Source organism: Sturnira hondurensis, unplaced genomic scaffold (assembly GCF_014824575.4).
Source record: "Sturnira hondurensis isolate 20B ecotype Veracruz unplaced genomic scaffold, ASM1482457v3 Scaffold0006413, whole genome shotgun sequence".
Taxonomy (NCBI): domain Eukaryota; kingdom Metazoa; phylum Chordata; class Mammalia; order Chiroptera; family Phyllostomidae; genus Sturnira; species Sturnira hondurensis.
In genome coordinates, this window is record NW_028079044.1 from 52,387,449 (window position 1) to 52,401,192 (window position 13,744).

Genomic DNA, 13,744 nt, shown 5'->3' on the forward strand with positions numbered 1-13,744 from the left:
GGGGGGGCGGGGGGGGGGGGGGGGGGGGGGGGGGGAGGTGGTCCCTGCTGCGTCTGCGGAGGCACATGCCTGGTGTCACCCGACCCCCCGCTTCCGCACACTGGGTGTCATCTGGGTGGCCCCCCTCCTGGGACCGCAGCAGCCCTGCCTCAGGGCGCGTGCAGGGTCAGGTGCACCTCACGGTCGGACTGGAGGCTGCCACTGTGTCACTTGCCCATGGCACTCCCTGGCATCCTTCTGTCACTGCGTCTGCCCGACATGGCTGTGGGACGCAACAGGGGCAGAGGGAACTCCCGGGGCCCTAGACAAAGTCGAAGCAGTAGCTCGGGCCCCTCTGGGTGGGAGAAAAGCTGCAGTCCTGTTTCCTCAGGTGTCCAAATGCCCCAGGTCCAGTGCGGGGGTCTGTCTGCACCTACCCCCGCTGGCAGCCTGACCCCAGGCCTGGGACCAGGTGAGGGAACCCCCTGCAAACGCAGGGTTGGTGTATAGGTGTGGGGGGCTGGGTGGCGCTTAGTCCTTCCCATGCTTCGTAAACCGGTTCCCAGAAAATTCCTCAGAAGGGGTTTCGGATGCTGCTGTGTCCGGGGCCCCAGACCGGCCCCGCCCCTGGCAGGGGCGTCTCCGCCCTCGTCCACCCCCGGAGCAGCCTCGGTGGGCTCGGTTCCCTCCAAGGTAGGGTGTTCACTGCCTCGCCAAGTGTGGGGCCCACTTATGTTTCAAACCAGAACATTTATCCTGAGGCTAAGCGTTGAAATCTGGAGGGGAGCTGGGTGCTGCAAAGCCTGGGGCTGCTGGCCAGAGCCCGAGGCCCCCTGCCGACCCGCACTTCTCCCAGTGCGCCCCCACCCTGGGGGAGGCAGCCCGCTCCTGCCCCCGCAGTGTGCTGAGTGCGTTGCCACTCTGCCCAGGCTGCCTGCCCACCCGGGGGTCCTGCCACCTCCTGCAAGCCCCACACGAATGTGACCAGACCCTGAACATCTGCTGGCCTGGGGACGGTGCCCGAGGTACACGCCCACCTGCAGAGCCTGCGTCTGAGAACCGGGGGTGGGGAGCTGGGGGCCGGGGGCAGCCTTCCTCCTGCGGAAAGGACTGTAAACAAAGTCCCTGTGGGCTCTGCTGGTGCGTGGTGGGGCAGCCAGGGCTCTGCGGTTGGCCCTATCTGGTTCAGAACTCCACGTCTGCCGGTGGCTGTTTGGACACGCCTGTGACAGGGAGCTCAGCACATTGCGAGGCCACATTTTCAGCAGTGGCAGCTTCCGGGGGTGAGGGCTCAGCCTCTCTGGAATGGTTCCCACGGAAGGAGGTCAGCAGCTGCAGGTGGTGGGACGCGTAGGCAGTCCAGCCCCATCCTTTTTAGAGCCACGCTGCCCTCTGGTGGCCGCCACACACGGGTGCGGAAGCTTTCTGGTCTTCGAGTCTCCTTGCTGTCCCCTGCTGGGGATGCAGGATGCCCTGGCGCTTTCACCAACTGAGACAGTGGTCCTGGGAGAGGCCTTGGAGTCCCAGGACCCGGCCGAACAAAGCCTAGGGCATCAGCCCGGGAGGGTCTGACCCTGCACCCTCACACTGTGGGGAGAGCAGGTGTTCCGACCCTGGGCTCACCCCACCTGCCCAGCAACCAAACCCAGAGGACCCTGTTGGGCACAGTCCACGGTTGGGGTGCCCTGGGGGGCACTGGAGGGGTCGCTGCCCCCCTCAGAGGAGTTTGTACCCAGGAGACGGGAGCACAATACCTGTGGGAGGAAAAGAGTGAGGCTAGGGGGCTTCCTGGAGGAGGAAATTTCTGCTCCAGTCCCTGAAGGGGGAGTACGGTTAGGGCTTGTCCAGGGTAGGGTCAGGGGTTGTAGGCCCAGGGGAAGAAGGGTGCAGATAGAACCACCGGCAGGCTGGCCCCCACGTAGAGGACCTGAGCCTTCAGGGGAGGCCCACCGTAGAGAGCAGCGTGCCGGTGACTGGGCCCCAGACTCTGACAGTCCGGGTGGAAGGCGTGAGGATTTGCTTTCCACCTGTCCCCAGCCCCCTGCAGCTTGCCCACTTCACCCACACAAGTTTGGAAGCACCCCTTGGTACGTGGGGGCCCTGGGTTAGGGAGGGCACCTCGCTCGCTCCCACCTACCCTCCCGGAGGCCCTGGCAGCCCCTCATGTGTCTGATGCCTGGCAGGAACCCTTCCTGCCCCTCACTCTCCAGGGGCCCCTCTCAGACCCTGGTGGGATTCTTGGGACTGAGGCCGGCTCCATACCCAAACCAGGAAAGCACCCCCTGCTGGCGACACTGAGCATCCCAGTCCTGTCCTCCCAGGTTGAATGAAGGTCCCTAGAGGAGGATGATAAAGGTTGGGGGGGAGGCCCATGGGGCTGGGGAGCCAGCCCCTCCTCAGCCCGTGCAGCCAGCCTGCCCACAAGGGGGCGCCCATGCAGTGTGACTGGTGCCGAATCCCCGCCCCGTGCCCAGAGGCGCCCACCCCAACCCTTTCAGCCCTAACTGCTGGGCCAGGAACGTGGGCAGCATGGGTGTCCAGGCTCCGCCCTGGTGGGAGCCGTGGACCATGGGGTCTTCCATGAGAGCCGTCCTCTGGCTCTCTCTGCTGTGGTGTCCCGGGGGCACAGGCCAGGAGGTGGGTCTGATCTGTTGGGGGGGTGCTCCAGGTAGGGAACTGGAGGACCCCAAGTCGGAGGGGCTGAGGGGCCAGCGGGGCTGGTGGGGGCGCCCCTGGCTGGGGTCCCTTTGCATACACCAGAGCACTCTGCCCCACTCAACTGCCTAACATCTGCTTGGCCTGCAGGCCTCCCCTGCCGGCTCTCCCTGCGGGGGCCTTCTGGTGGGCTCCTGCACAAGCACTCAGGATGTGTCAACCCTACGAGGGGTGTAAGCCAGCAGGCAGGAAAGGGCTGGAACTTCCGGGCTTAGCTGGAGACCCTGCCGCCGCTCCCCCCTCCCCCCTGCGCCCGTAGGGAGTCCTGGTGCTGTCAGTCAGGTGTGGCCCCTCCCCTAGGCAGGTGCAGCTTGCTGGCCCCTGAAGCCGTCCGCCTGCCCCTCTCTGTCTCAGCGCTGGCTGACGGGGCCCACACTGTGAATGCTCTGCAGCTGCTCTCAGGGACAGCTCGGCCCCGGGACGCCAGCCCATGGCAGCCCTTCCGAGGTCTGCTCAGTGCAGAGGGACAGGGACAGGCCAGCTTGGCAGCTGGGATCGTGAGCCACTTGGAAGCGGGTCCCCCTGGCCCAGGGGAGCTTCCGGATGGTATGGCCCCTGCCTGACCTCCCCCACAAGCACCACCGACATCCCACCCCATGGGCCCTGAGCAGGCCTTCCGGAGCAGGGTGGTTCGTCTGCAGACCACGGGCTTGGGTGCACACCCCCTGGCGAGGGTGTGACCTGGGGGGCCAGGCCGTCAGGGTGAGGAGGGTCTGAGTGCACTGCTGCAGCTGAGCTGGGGGTGGGCAGGGTGGGCAGCATGGCTGCCGGGGCCGCAGTCCCTGAGGTCACCCCTCTTGCTCCAGATGTACCCCTGGCACCCGTTATGACCCCACTTTGTGGATGGGGGAACTGAGGCGAGGAGAGTGTAAAGCGTGCTGCCCAGTGTCGGGGCTCAGAAGCTGCTGCTGGGACTGCCAGCCCCCAGAGGCTGGCTCTGGCCCTCCTGCCTGGCCCTGCCCCTTCTAGAGCCAGACCCGCTGGGCCGGCTGGAGGCTGCTTTCTGGGACCCACTTAGCACTGGCCTGTCTTTGTCCTCCCCGGAGCCCATCTACTAATCCTGCCCATCTGGGTCCTCTGAACCCACCTCCTCTGGTGGCCCTGCTTGGCCACTCTTCTGAGGGTGGTGGGTGGATCCAGAGAGGGGGCTGGGTGGGGGTGGGACCTTCCAGTCGGGAGAACTTGGGTGCCTGGAATTCGGGCCAGTCCTCTGACTCCACCTTTCCCTGCTCGGCCCTCACCTCCATTGTCCTCCCCGTGAAGGAGACCCCAGGACCCTGGCCACCCCCTCACAGCAGGGGTGTGGCTCTGGTCTCCGCAGGCCTGGGTTCAAATCCCTGCTTCAGGCTCCCAATCTGCAGAGTGGAAGCGGAGGTCCCTCTGCTGCAGGGTGTGGCCAGCCACCCGGTTGCTGAGTGCTCCCTGAGGTGCACACAGGTCCCCCAGGACTTCTGGTGTCCCCATGTAAGGGGCACCACTGCTGACATGGGTGGTGGGCGGCCTGGCCCGCAGGCTGCAGTGTGTGCTGTGGCTCCCTTCCAGGACTCGGGTTCTGGGGGGCCTGGGAGCAGGAGCTGCAGAATGCTCTAGAACAGGCTGGTGGGATGGAGCAGTGCCTGTCAGGGTCCAACTTTCCTGGGGTATCATCCTAGAAGTGGGGGCATTGGGAGGAAGGCTCTGACCTTAGGGCCTGGGGGTCTTGGGCTCGTGGCTAGGGGCTGATGTCCTCACCAAGGACTCAGGGAGGGGGCTGCCACGTGTCCCCCCCAGTGTCCCCCGTGGGGTGGCCCAGGGCACTCCTGCCCAGTGGGTGACGGGGTAGCTTCCGGAGGCTCTGCCCTCAGTCTCAGTTTTCCCTTCTGTAGAATGGGCCTCGGACCTGCTGTCCCCAATCCTCCCCCCACTCCCAGCCTGGCCCAGGAGCAGAGGAGTCTGTTCCCACGCCCTTGAGAGCAGAGACCCCAGAGCCGTGTGGCCCAGCTTGGGGAGGCAGCCCTGCCCTGCACGATTCCCAAGGGACTGGTGCTCCCGGCCACTCTCCGGGGCCCCGCCTGTGACTCAGGCTTCCTGGAAGCGGCACAGGGGTGGAGGGGGCAGAGGGTCCCCACCACCCCGCCCCGATTGCCCCTGTGTGGTCCATCACCACCCCCATGAGTCCTTGGTCACACACAGCAGGCTCTCCCACTTGTCAGCTCTGCCTACCCCCCCACCCCCATTCCCCACAGAAGGTCCCCTGCCAGCTGGTGCTGGGACTCCAGCCCCTCCTCTCTCCCTCCCTGGTCCAGCTCTGCCAAAGCAAACGTTTTCTCTCCCCTCTGTCCCGGCCGGGTCAGCCGTTCAGTGTCCTCTGGGCTTCACTTCTCTCTGGCCCGCTGCCCAGGGGCCCATCTGAGGGAATCACCATACAGAACCCAGGGGGTACCCGGGGGGCCTGGGGCTCCCCACAAGGACCCCACTGTTCTGTCCAGATGGCCCAGGTCTGCCAGCCCCCCTCTGTGTGACCCTGGGCCTGCTCTTTCCTTCCTGGGCCTCAGTTTTCTTGTCTGGAGAATGGGGAGCTGGAGACCATGGACCCCACAGTAGACTGGGCAGGGGTCAGGACAAAGTCGGTGGCCTTGGGGGTTAGGGCCCAGCCACGTGAGCCCCGCTGCCTCCCTCTGACCCTGCGCCTGCCGCACATGACCAGATGGCCGCAGGCTCGCTGACGCTGAGAATGGCAGCCTTGGGCAGTCACCTGTGGGTGCTCCAGGGTGCAGCTGTTCCAATCCCGGCATCCGGGGTGCTCCAGAAACCCTGACTGAGGTGGGGTCTGGGCCCCGGACGTGTCCTCGATGACGCGTGAACAAGGGGCCCTCGCGCACTGTCTGGCACCTTGCTGGAAATGCCCCTTCTGGTGCACCCTGCACTCCTTTCCGTGGGGCCCAGGGCCCAGGTCTGGAGGGGCCCCTGCTGATGTGCCAGCACCCCCGGGTGGCCTGTCACAAACGCAGCTGTGGGCAGGTGGGAACGTGCGTCTGGTCACCCAGGTGAACTCCTCCTGGCCCCGTAGGTAGAACCTTGGGCTCTGGGCCCCTCCATCTTGACCTTGCAACTGTACCTCTGGAGGGGGCTGCCCAGGCCTGTCCCAGTCCCTGTGGGAGATGGAGGGAGGCGGAGAGAGGAGCGCCTGATCCTGAGAGGGTCCCATGGGTGAACAAGACCCACAGGAGACAGGAGTCACCTTCCTGAAGTGCATGGAGAAGCAGGGAGTCAAGATGGGCTGCTGGGAGGAGGGGGCTTCTGGCCTGGGCTTGAGGGATGTGGACATCTCAGTGGCTGGAGGATGGGCCCCGGAGGGGGAGCTGGGCGAAAGCGGACCCCCAGAGCTCAGGGCCTGAGTCAGTAACTCCAAGGGAGCCCAGTGGCGACACTGTGGGTCTCTCGGCGCAGGGAGGGGGCTGTCCCGGACACCGCCCACCCTCATGGGAAGCAGTGTGGTGGCTGCTGTTGCCACCTGTTTCCCAGGTGGCAGGCTGGGTGTCTGAGCTTGAGACCCCTGCCAGGGGGCCAGGTGGGGCAGTGGGCTGCTTCAGCGGGGGTTGTGCCGTGCTCGGCCGGGGCCTTGTCCGCAGAGCAGCTGGAGAGGGCCTCCAGGTGTGTGGGGGAGGGGCGGGGCCCCCATCCCAGCTCGGCCACGGCTCAGCCGGCCGGGGAACCTCTGCTGTCTGGCCTCGGTCTCCGGGTCACTGAGACACCGCAGCTGGCGAGGCGACAGGCTGGCCACGAAAGGGGCGTCTGCTGAGCAGAGGCGGTCCTGGTGTTACCGCCTGTTTGTGCCCCAGTTTCCTCTTCATAAGTGGGGGCACGCAGCCCTTTCCTGGGGACGTTGAGAGGGGTAAGAGGGGGTAGTGTGTCCGGGCGCCCCAGAGCCGCAGTCGGGGCTCTGCGAGCAGGGCACCCTGCCCTCCTGGCTCTCCCCACCCCTCCCCGCTGAGGCGGAGGTGGTGCAGGACTGTTCCCACGGGTCGCCTCTGCAGGGCAGCCAGCGGAGGCCATCTGGAGGCCTCATCCACCCTTCCCCCGGCCATCCTGGCAGGAAGTCACCGGAAGGGCTGTCCCCTGGGGCCCTCAGGCCTGTGAGGACAGAGGACAGCCAGAGCTGGGGGTCCCTGGGTGGAGCCAGGGGGGCAGGGAATTCGGAGGGGACAGAACAGGCAGAGCTGGCAGCTCTGGGTCCACATGGCTGGGGCATAGACTGAACTCTTCACAGAGCACGTCCATCTGTCTGTCTGCCCTGTGAGCTACCTCTTCCACACAGGAGCCCCAGGTGAGGCCTGGCAGGGTCCTGCCTCAGGAGGTCACGGTCTCTGGGTATGTGGGTGGGGGCTGTCTGTCTGTTGGGGAGGTCGAGGCCTTCTTCTCTGCCCCCAGCCCCTCCTTCCCTGCCCCTCCCCTATCACCCCGCGGGGCTGGACAAGCCTGGAGAAGGATCAGAGCCTGGGTGTCCTCCTCTCGGGACGTGCCCTGCTGCCCACTAACTGGCCTGAGTGTGGCCGCCTGGGCCTGGGGACCGTTCCCACATACGCTGCCAGCTGGGCCTGCATGGCCTGAGGAGGAACACTGACCCCAGGGAGCCCTGCGTCCCATATTCTTGGCTGCCCAGGCGTCTGTCTTTAGACAGACCTGGTGGGCTAGGGGGTCCGACAGCCCCGCCCTGCCCTGCCAGCCATGGGGGGCCGAGGAGCAGCCCCAGGCGGCCCCTTCTTCCCCTTCCCCCCACCCCTCCCTTTGAGAGCCTCTGGCTCAGGGTCCTCGGAGGCACAGCCCTCCTGAGAACTTGCTGGGGTCTCAGGGCCCCACACATCTCCCCACCCCCGTGAGGAAGTGAGCGTGAGAACCAGGGCCCGGGGCAGGATCTGGGATCTGGAGCACACTGCCGGGAAGCATGTCCATTGGCCAATTCTGGTGACTGCATGTTCTGGGGACATCGGTGTGCTGAGGACAGGCAGCCACTGGCACGTCCCAGGAGGGTCCCTGGTGGTTCCCAAGCGTGGACTCTACGATGCAGCCTGACAGCTGCCTCCCAGGCTCCGCTTGCGGGGGATTGGCTACTTCCCAAGGCAGAGCTGGCCGACCCCAGGTCAGAGTGGGGTCGCCTTGGCCCGCTGCCCCCACTGCCTTGGGAGGAGAGGCTGGGAGGACCAGCACACTGGCCGCCTGCGTGGTGCCAAATCCCTCCAGGTGAGAAGCAGGTAGATCTGGAGCGACCCCTGTGTCCTTCAGCCGGGGAGCAGATGGCACACTGTGGCCTCTCCACGCCATGGGGCACCACCCAGACACAGGAAGGAACGATGTCCCGACCTGGGCCACACGGTGGAAGACTCGGTGCCGGGTGACAGGGGCCAGCCTCAGAGGCCACATGTGGTCCCGTGTGACCGGTGGAAGGAGGTGGGCCCAGAGCCATGGGAAGTGGTTTGGTGGTTGACAAGGGGGAGGCATGGGGAGGGGCTGCTAGTGGATGTGGGGTTTCTTTGGAGGGCGATGGGAATGTTCTGGAATTAGGGCGTGGGTGATGACCACAAAACCCCGACCACACTGAAAACCACTGGAGTGTGCACTTGAAACTAGTTATAATGGCGAGCGTCCTGTTCTGTGAATTTTAACTCCATTGGAAAGATCAACCTACCTCACCTGCCCACACTACCTGGCCGGGCAGACCCTTGGTTCGAGTCTTCAAAGTGAGATTAAGTGGCTCCGCCCTGGGTGTCCAGTGCCCGGCAGTCCTTGCTCTAACGGAGGGCAGCTGACAGCTGCCTGGTGAGGTGACTCAGGGACTCAGGGACATGGTAGGGGCCCCAGCACTGGAACCCGGCTCCTGTCCCTCCTCCTGCCCGAGCAGAGCGCCTTTCATCCTCGGTGAATCCTGCGTAGCGAACGCAGGAGAGGAGGCGCAGGCTGGGACAGGCGCCTGCATTGCCCCCGGCGAGTGTGGCCTGCTTTCCTGTGGGTGGGTGTGGTCCTCCTGTGGATCGCAGGGCCTGGGCTTGGCCACTGCTGGCGTGGGTCCCTGGCCTGTTCTGTCCCTACAGGCTTTTCTCCCAAGAGGACGGACCAGGGAGGAAACACTGCTGGAGCGGGGTCCGCAGCAGGACCCGGGCACCTGGGGGGACCCAGGGGCCGGCCCCTTTGTGTCTTGAGGACAGCGACCTGCTTGCTGGGCCTGGGTGTCCCTCTTGCATGGGCTCTTTAGGGGCACAGGACAGGGGGTGGGCCACCTCTCTCTGCCAGCCCAACCCAGAATAGCTGTGACCTTCCGCACCCAGCTTGGCAGTGCCAGGGCTGCAAGACCTACGTTCGCCCAGCCGAGTCCTCGCAGGGTGGTGGGGCAGGTATTTTGGACGCCGCCTCCCAAGGCCAGGCCAGAGCTCTTTCCTGTAGCTCCTGCGGGGTCCTCTGACGTGCGTCCACCACGACCTTGGCCAGCAGCCCTGGCCACCTCCATAATCTCGCTCCCTGGTCTGGCCCACCTGACCCTGTGGCCCTGTTCCAGGCGGGTGGTAGGGGAGGACCCCAGGGAATAAAGTAGGAGCTGGGTGAGGGGTTTTCGAATCCCTGACATCTATGGAAGGGCAGGGCCTCTGTTCCCCTCCAGGGGCTGTTCTAAGGGGAAAGACTGCGCAGAAAGAGCCCACCTGGGGCCTCACGCATCAAAGGGGGTGGGGGTGCCTTCCAGGACTGCGTTGAGGATGGATGTGGGGCAGGGTCTGTGCCCAGGTGGCCGTGTGAAGTGAAGCCATTATGTGGCGTATGCGCAGGGGACCTTGGGCTTCCCCCCACTGCCCAGGATTGGACACTGGGCCCAGGGAAGAGACACTCGTGGGACATGTGGACACTAGGGGGCCGGCAGGGGCTGAGTGTGGACTCAGAGCCGTGGGCAGCCCCTGGGCCTGTGTTCTGCCTGGGCTGCAGCCTCCTCTCCAGAGACATGGGCAGTGGGTGCCTGCCTCCTGCTTCGGCCAGGCTTCTGGGTGCGTTGGGGAGCAGAAGGGGCCACCGCACGGCGATGCCCCCAGGCCCCACCACCCTGGGGGCCCATAGGCGTGCACAGCCTCCTCCTGACAGCACCCTAAGTCTGGGGACAGGCCAGCTTGCTCCTCACCTCTCAAGTGGGTGCAGGGTGGCAGGATGGGCACAGGACATTGGCTGCTCTGTCTGAGGATGCTTGGGTGGGATCCGACCCTACCCGCCGCCTTTGGGGAATGACAGGGAGGAGCTGCGTGGCCAACCAGGCGCTCGGGGCTCCTGCCCTGGCACTGTCCAGGGGTCCCAGGGAGCCATAGTTGCCCCTCTGCAGAGCTGGTCCAGGGTCCAAGGCCTGGCTCTGTGCAGGTGGGCACATCGAATCCAGTGAATTCTGAATCTTTGCTGCAGAAGGGGCTTAACAGGAGACCATGCATTGCGTGCGTGCCCTACCCCTGCCCACCAGACCACGTGGCACCCCCCGCAGGCACCGGTGGGCTGGGTACCCATGGGGTGCAGTCCCTATTTTCTCACCTGTGGGTAAGAACTTGGTGGGTAGCCTCCTCCAAGCAGCGAGAGGGACCGTTGGGCCACAGGGACCCTCTGTGAGGGTCACAGCACCCATGCTGGTTCTCCACAGCCTGGGCCAGAACCTGGTTTGTGGCCCAGGGTTTCTTTGTCAGCTGAGGGTCCTGCATGGGAGGCTCTGAGCGCCCGGAGCCAGGCCTCCTCGCTCTTGGCAGGGCCCAGCTGGGGGCCAGCAGGGCGGCCTCTGAGGGCCTCTTGGGCCATTAGCTCCAAGTGGGTCTTGAAACTCTGTGTCCTGCCGGCACTCCATGCCTGCTCTGGGCACGGACTGCAGGGGCCTGGGAGACCTGGGGCCCAGTGCCAGGAGCCGGGGCCAGCCATCCAGGCCCGGCAGGGAAATGCCCGTAGTGGCGGCTGCAGGTCTAATGTCGAGGTCGGGCCTGAGATTTGAAGCTCATGGCCCATGTCTAGCGTCCCGGGGGCCCAGAGTTCCCAGCCAGACGACCCCTGCTCTGGGCAAGCAAGCTCTGGGGCCGGAGCTGCTGCCAGTCTCAGGCCCCCAGGACTGGGGGCTCTGCATGCGGGGAGGGGTTGTCGTGGGGCCGAACACTGCTCCCAGATGCCCCGGCCAGCCCAGTGAGGGGCCAATGCAGTGCCAGCAGCCAAGGGCCCTGCCTATCTGGGGGCCTGGGTCTGGGCCCTTGGATGAGTCCAGTCTCGTCCACTCCAAGATGAGACTGCTGGTTGGAGCCAGGGATGGGCAGTGCTCCACTGTGGGAGGCTCTGTCCTTCTGGGCACCAAGGCAGGGCTCCCGGCCTCAGAAAGGGGGGCAACGCACCTCAGAGGCAAATGTCAAAGGCTGCAGGGAGGCCCCTAGCCCTGCTATGTACAGCTGGAAAGATGGGCATGGTCCGAGGGCACAGAGTGGGTGCAGGGCTGCTGGTGGGGGAGGGTCCCCATCCCTCCTGGCTGGGCCGCCTGGTCCCAAGGTCCCTATCTGTGGCCCGACCAGTGAGTGTCCCCACAGGGCTCCTGGTCTACTGGGCGGTTCGGGGACTGCTGAGAGTCATGTTGGAGCTGGACCTGGTATCTGCTGTGGAGCTGTCCCTCCCGCTGTATAGGATGGTCCCCGAGGTTGTCCCCGCCTGGGGGATGTGCAGAGGGGGTGGGACTGGAGGGAGGTTTGGGTGGCGGGTGGGGGGGTAGGTCCCTCCCATGGCTATTGCTCCTCGTTGCTCCCCTGGAGGGTGGGCGTTCGTGTGGGCGTCTGGGGGCCATCTTGGTCCCCAGGAATTTCCCTCTAGGAGACTGGACGGCCTGAGACCCCCCCAACCCCCATCCAGGGTCGGGTGAGACAGCCCCACCCTTCAGGACATCATCGTCCTGGGGCAGCGTCCTGGTGGGGGAGGGGCAGCCGACCTTGGCCCTGGGTGGCAGGAACAGTCCCTCCCCCAGTGGTGGGGGTTCCCACTTCCTCAGCCGGAGCAGGGCCTGTGGGGCAGCAGGGCAGGGTAACTCATCAACCGCCTGGCCAGCTCCCCCCTTTCTCCGGAGGAAAGGGCCGCAGGGGAGTGAGCTGGACGCCTTGGAGCTCAGGGGCACTTGGGAAGAGCTAGGCTGATGGGAGAGACCCTTCGGACCCCCGAGCAGGCGGTGGGGGGGTGGGCAGGGGAGGGGCACTCAGGTTGAGGGTGAGGGGTATCAGTGTGGGCAGGCGGGGTGGTGGGAGTGCGGTGAGCCTGCCTGGGAAGGGGAGGGCCCTCAGACCCTCTTCCCAGCTCACGTGGAGTGGGCAGGGGAGACAGGGCAGAGGCCCAAGGAGACCCTCGCCCCTCCCCCCACCCCGTGTTCCTCCTCACACCCCCATCCCCCGCTGCCCCCTGCCAGCTGCAAGGTCCGGGTGCTGGCGCCGGGACTCCCCTCCCTGCTGGCTCCGTGCCCGAAACTCTCGCCCCGCTGCCCCCCAGCTCTGCCTGCAGTTACAGGGCCCTGGGGACTGTCCTACCCGCTCCAGCCCCAGTGCCTGGCCCAGTGGGGGAGGGGCTCTCCTTTCTTCCCCCTGGGACCGGGGTGCCCCTGCAACCTCAGACCCATGTCCCAGCCCCCCTGTCCAGCTGTTGGCGGCCCTCAGAGGCCGGAGCCAGAGGCTGGGCGGCAGGGACCTCCCGGGGGCCCTTGCCAGTGCCCGGTCTCCCTGCCCGCTCCGGGTGGGCGGGGGTCTGGGGCCTTTGACGCTGGAGGGCGGGCAAGCGGATGGGGATAAAGCCAGGCTGGGGGTGCAGCCACAAGGGAGTCCAGGACCGGGGACTCGGGTGAGTGTGGCGGGGCTCCTGGCCGCCTCCTTGGGGTGGCCGGGTGGGGGGGTGTGGGTGCTGGGGTGGCTGGAGGCCTGCCTGTGGCCACCCTGGGGCAGACCTCCAGGGAGCACGCTGCCAGGGGCCTCAGGACTTCTGGCTCAGTGGCTTCCTGGGTCAGATGGGGCGAGGGGTCGCCCTGGTGAGGGCACCTCGTCCTCTCGGAGCTGCAACTGGGCCACGTGGAGATGCGTCCTCTCGTCTCAGGCTCTCTGGGACTGTCACGCACCCCAGCCTCCCAGCTGTGGCGCTGGCATCCGAGGACAGGAGGGGGGACTGGGTCCCCCTTCCCCTTGGCAGTTCAGGAACCCCTCTGTGCCCATGTCCTCTCTGTTAAATGCGAGCCAGAGCGCAGCAGCGAAGGCTCGGCCGGCCGTTTATTGCCAGGCTGCGGTGCTGAAAGGAGGGCTTGTGAAAAACCACCCCAGGACAGCCGGTGCGCACAAGGCGGGCTCCGGTCCCCCGTCATCATGTACCCTGGAGGTGTGGGAGGCAGAACGGCTGCCACACGTGACCCATGGCCGCATGGCCACTGGGTGCTGGTTTGACCACACCCTCTCCTGCTCCCTCGTATGCTGGGTGCTCTCAGTGGCCTGTGGGGCCATGTTAACCCCCTTGTACAAAGTGAATCAGTGGAGCACCGGGGACCCGGCCCCCCCAGTACAGGGGGGGCTTCTGATCTGTTCTATGCTGACGAGCTTCAGGTTCTACGGCAAAGTGGGCACCAGCCACTCCTGGTTACTGTGAACACGGGCAGCCTGATCCCGGTTTAACGCCACCCCCCGGGGGGGGGGGCGGATCAAAGCAGGAGTCGCACTGCCCTGCGCCCTCCTGCCCGCCCACCCAGCTGCCTCTGAGGGTGGCAACGACAGCTTTCTGGTCTGTGGTGGAGCTGTGGCCTGTCCAGGCGGTGCCGCGGGCTGACAGCACGGGAGGGTGGCCTTGGTGGGAAGGCTGTGTGGGCAGGCAAGTGCCATGTCCTGTGGGCACCAGAAACCACCTGTGTGGCGGGGCTGACCCTCTCGGGCCTGTGGGGCGGCAGCTGAGCTCTGGGAGGTGTCTTTGCCACCCTGAGACCCCAGTGGGTAGAAAAGGGGCCTGGCCCCTTGGATACTGAAGCCTATTTCACACACAGCTCCGTAGCCAGCTCACAGTGGTGGTGGTGGTG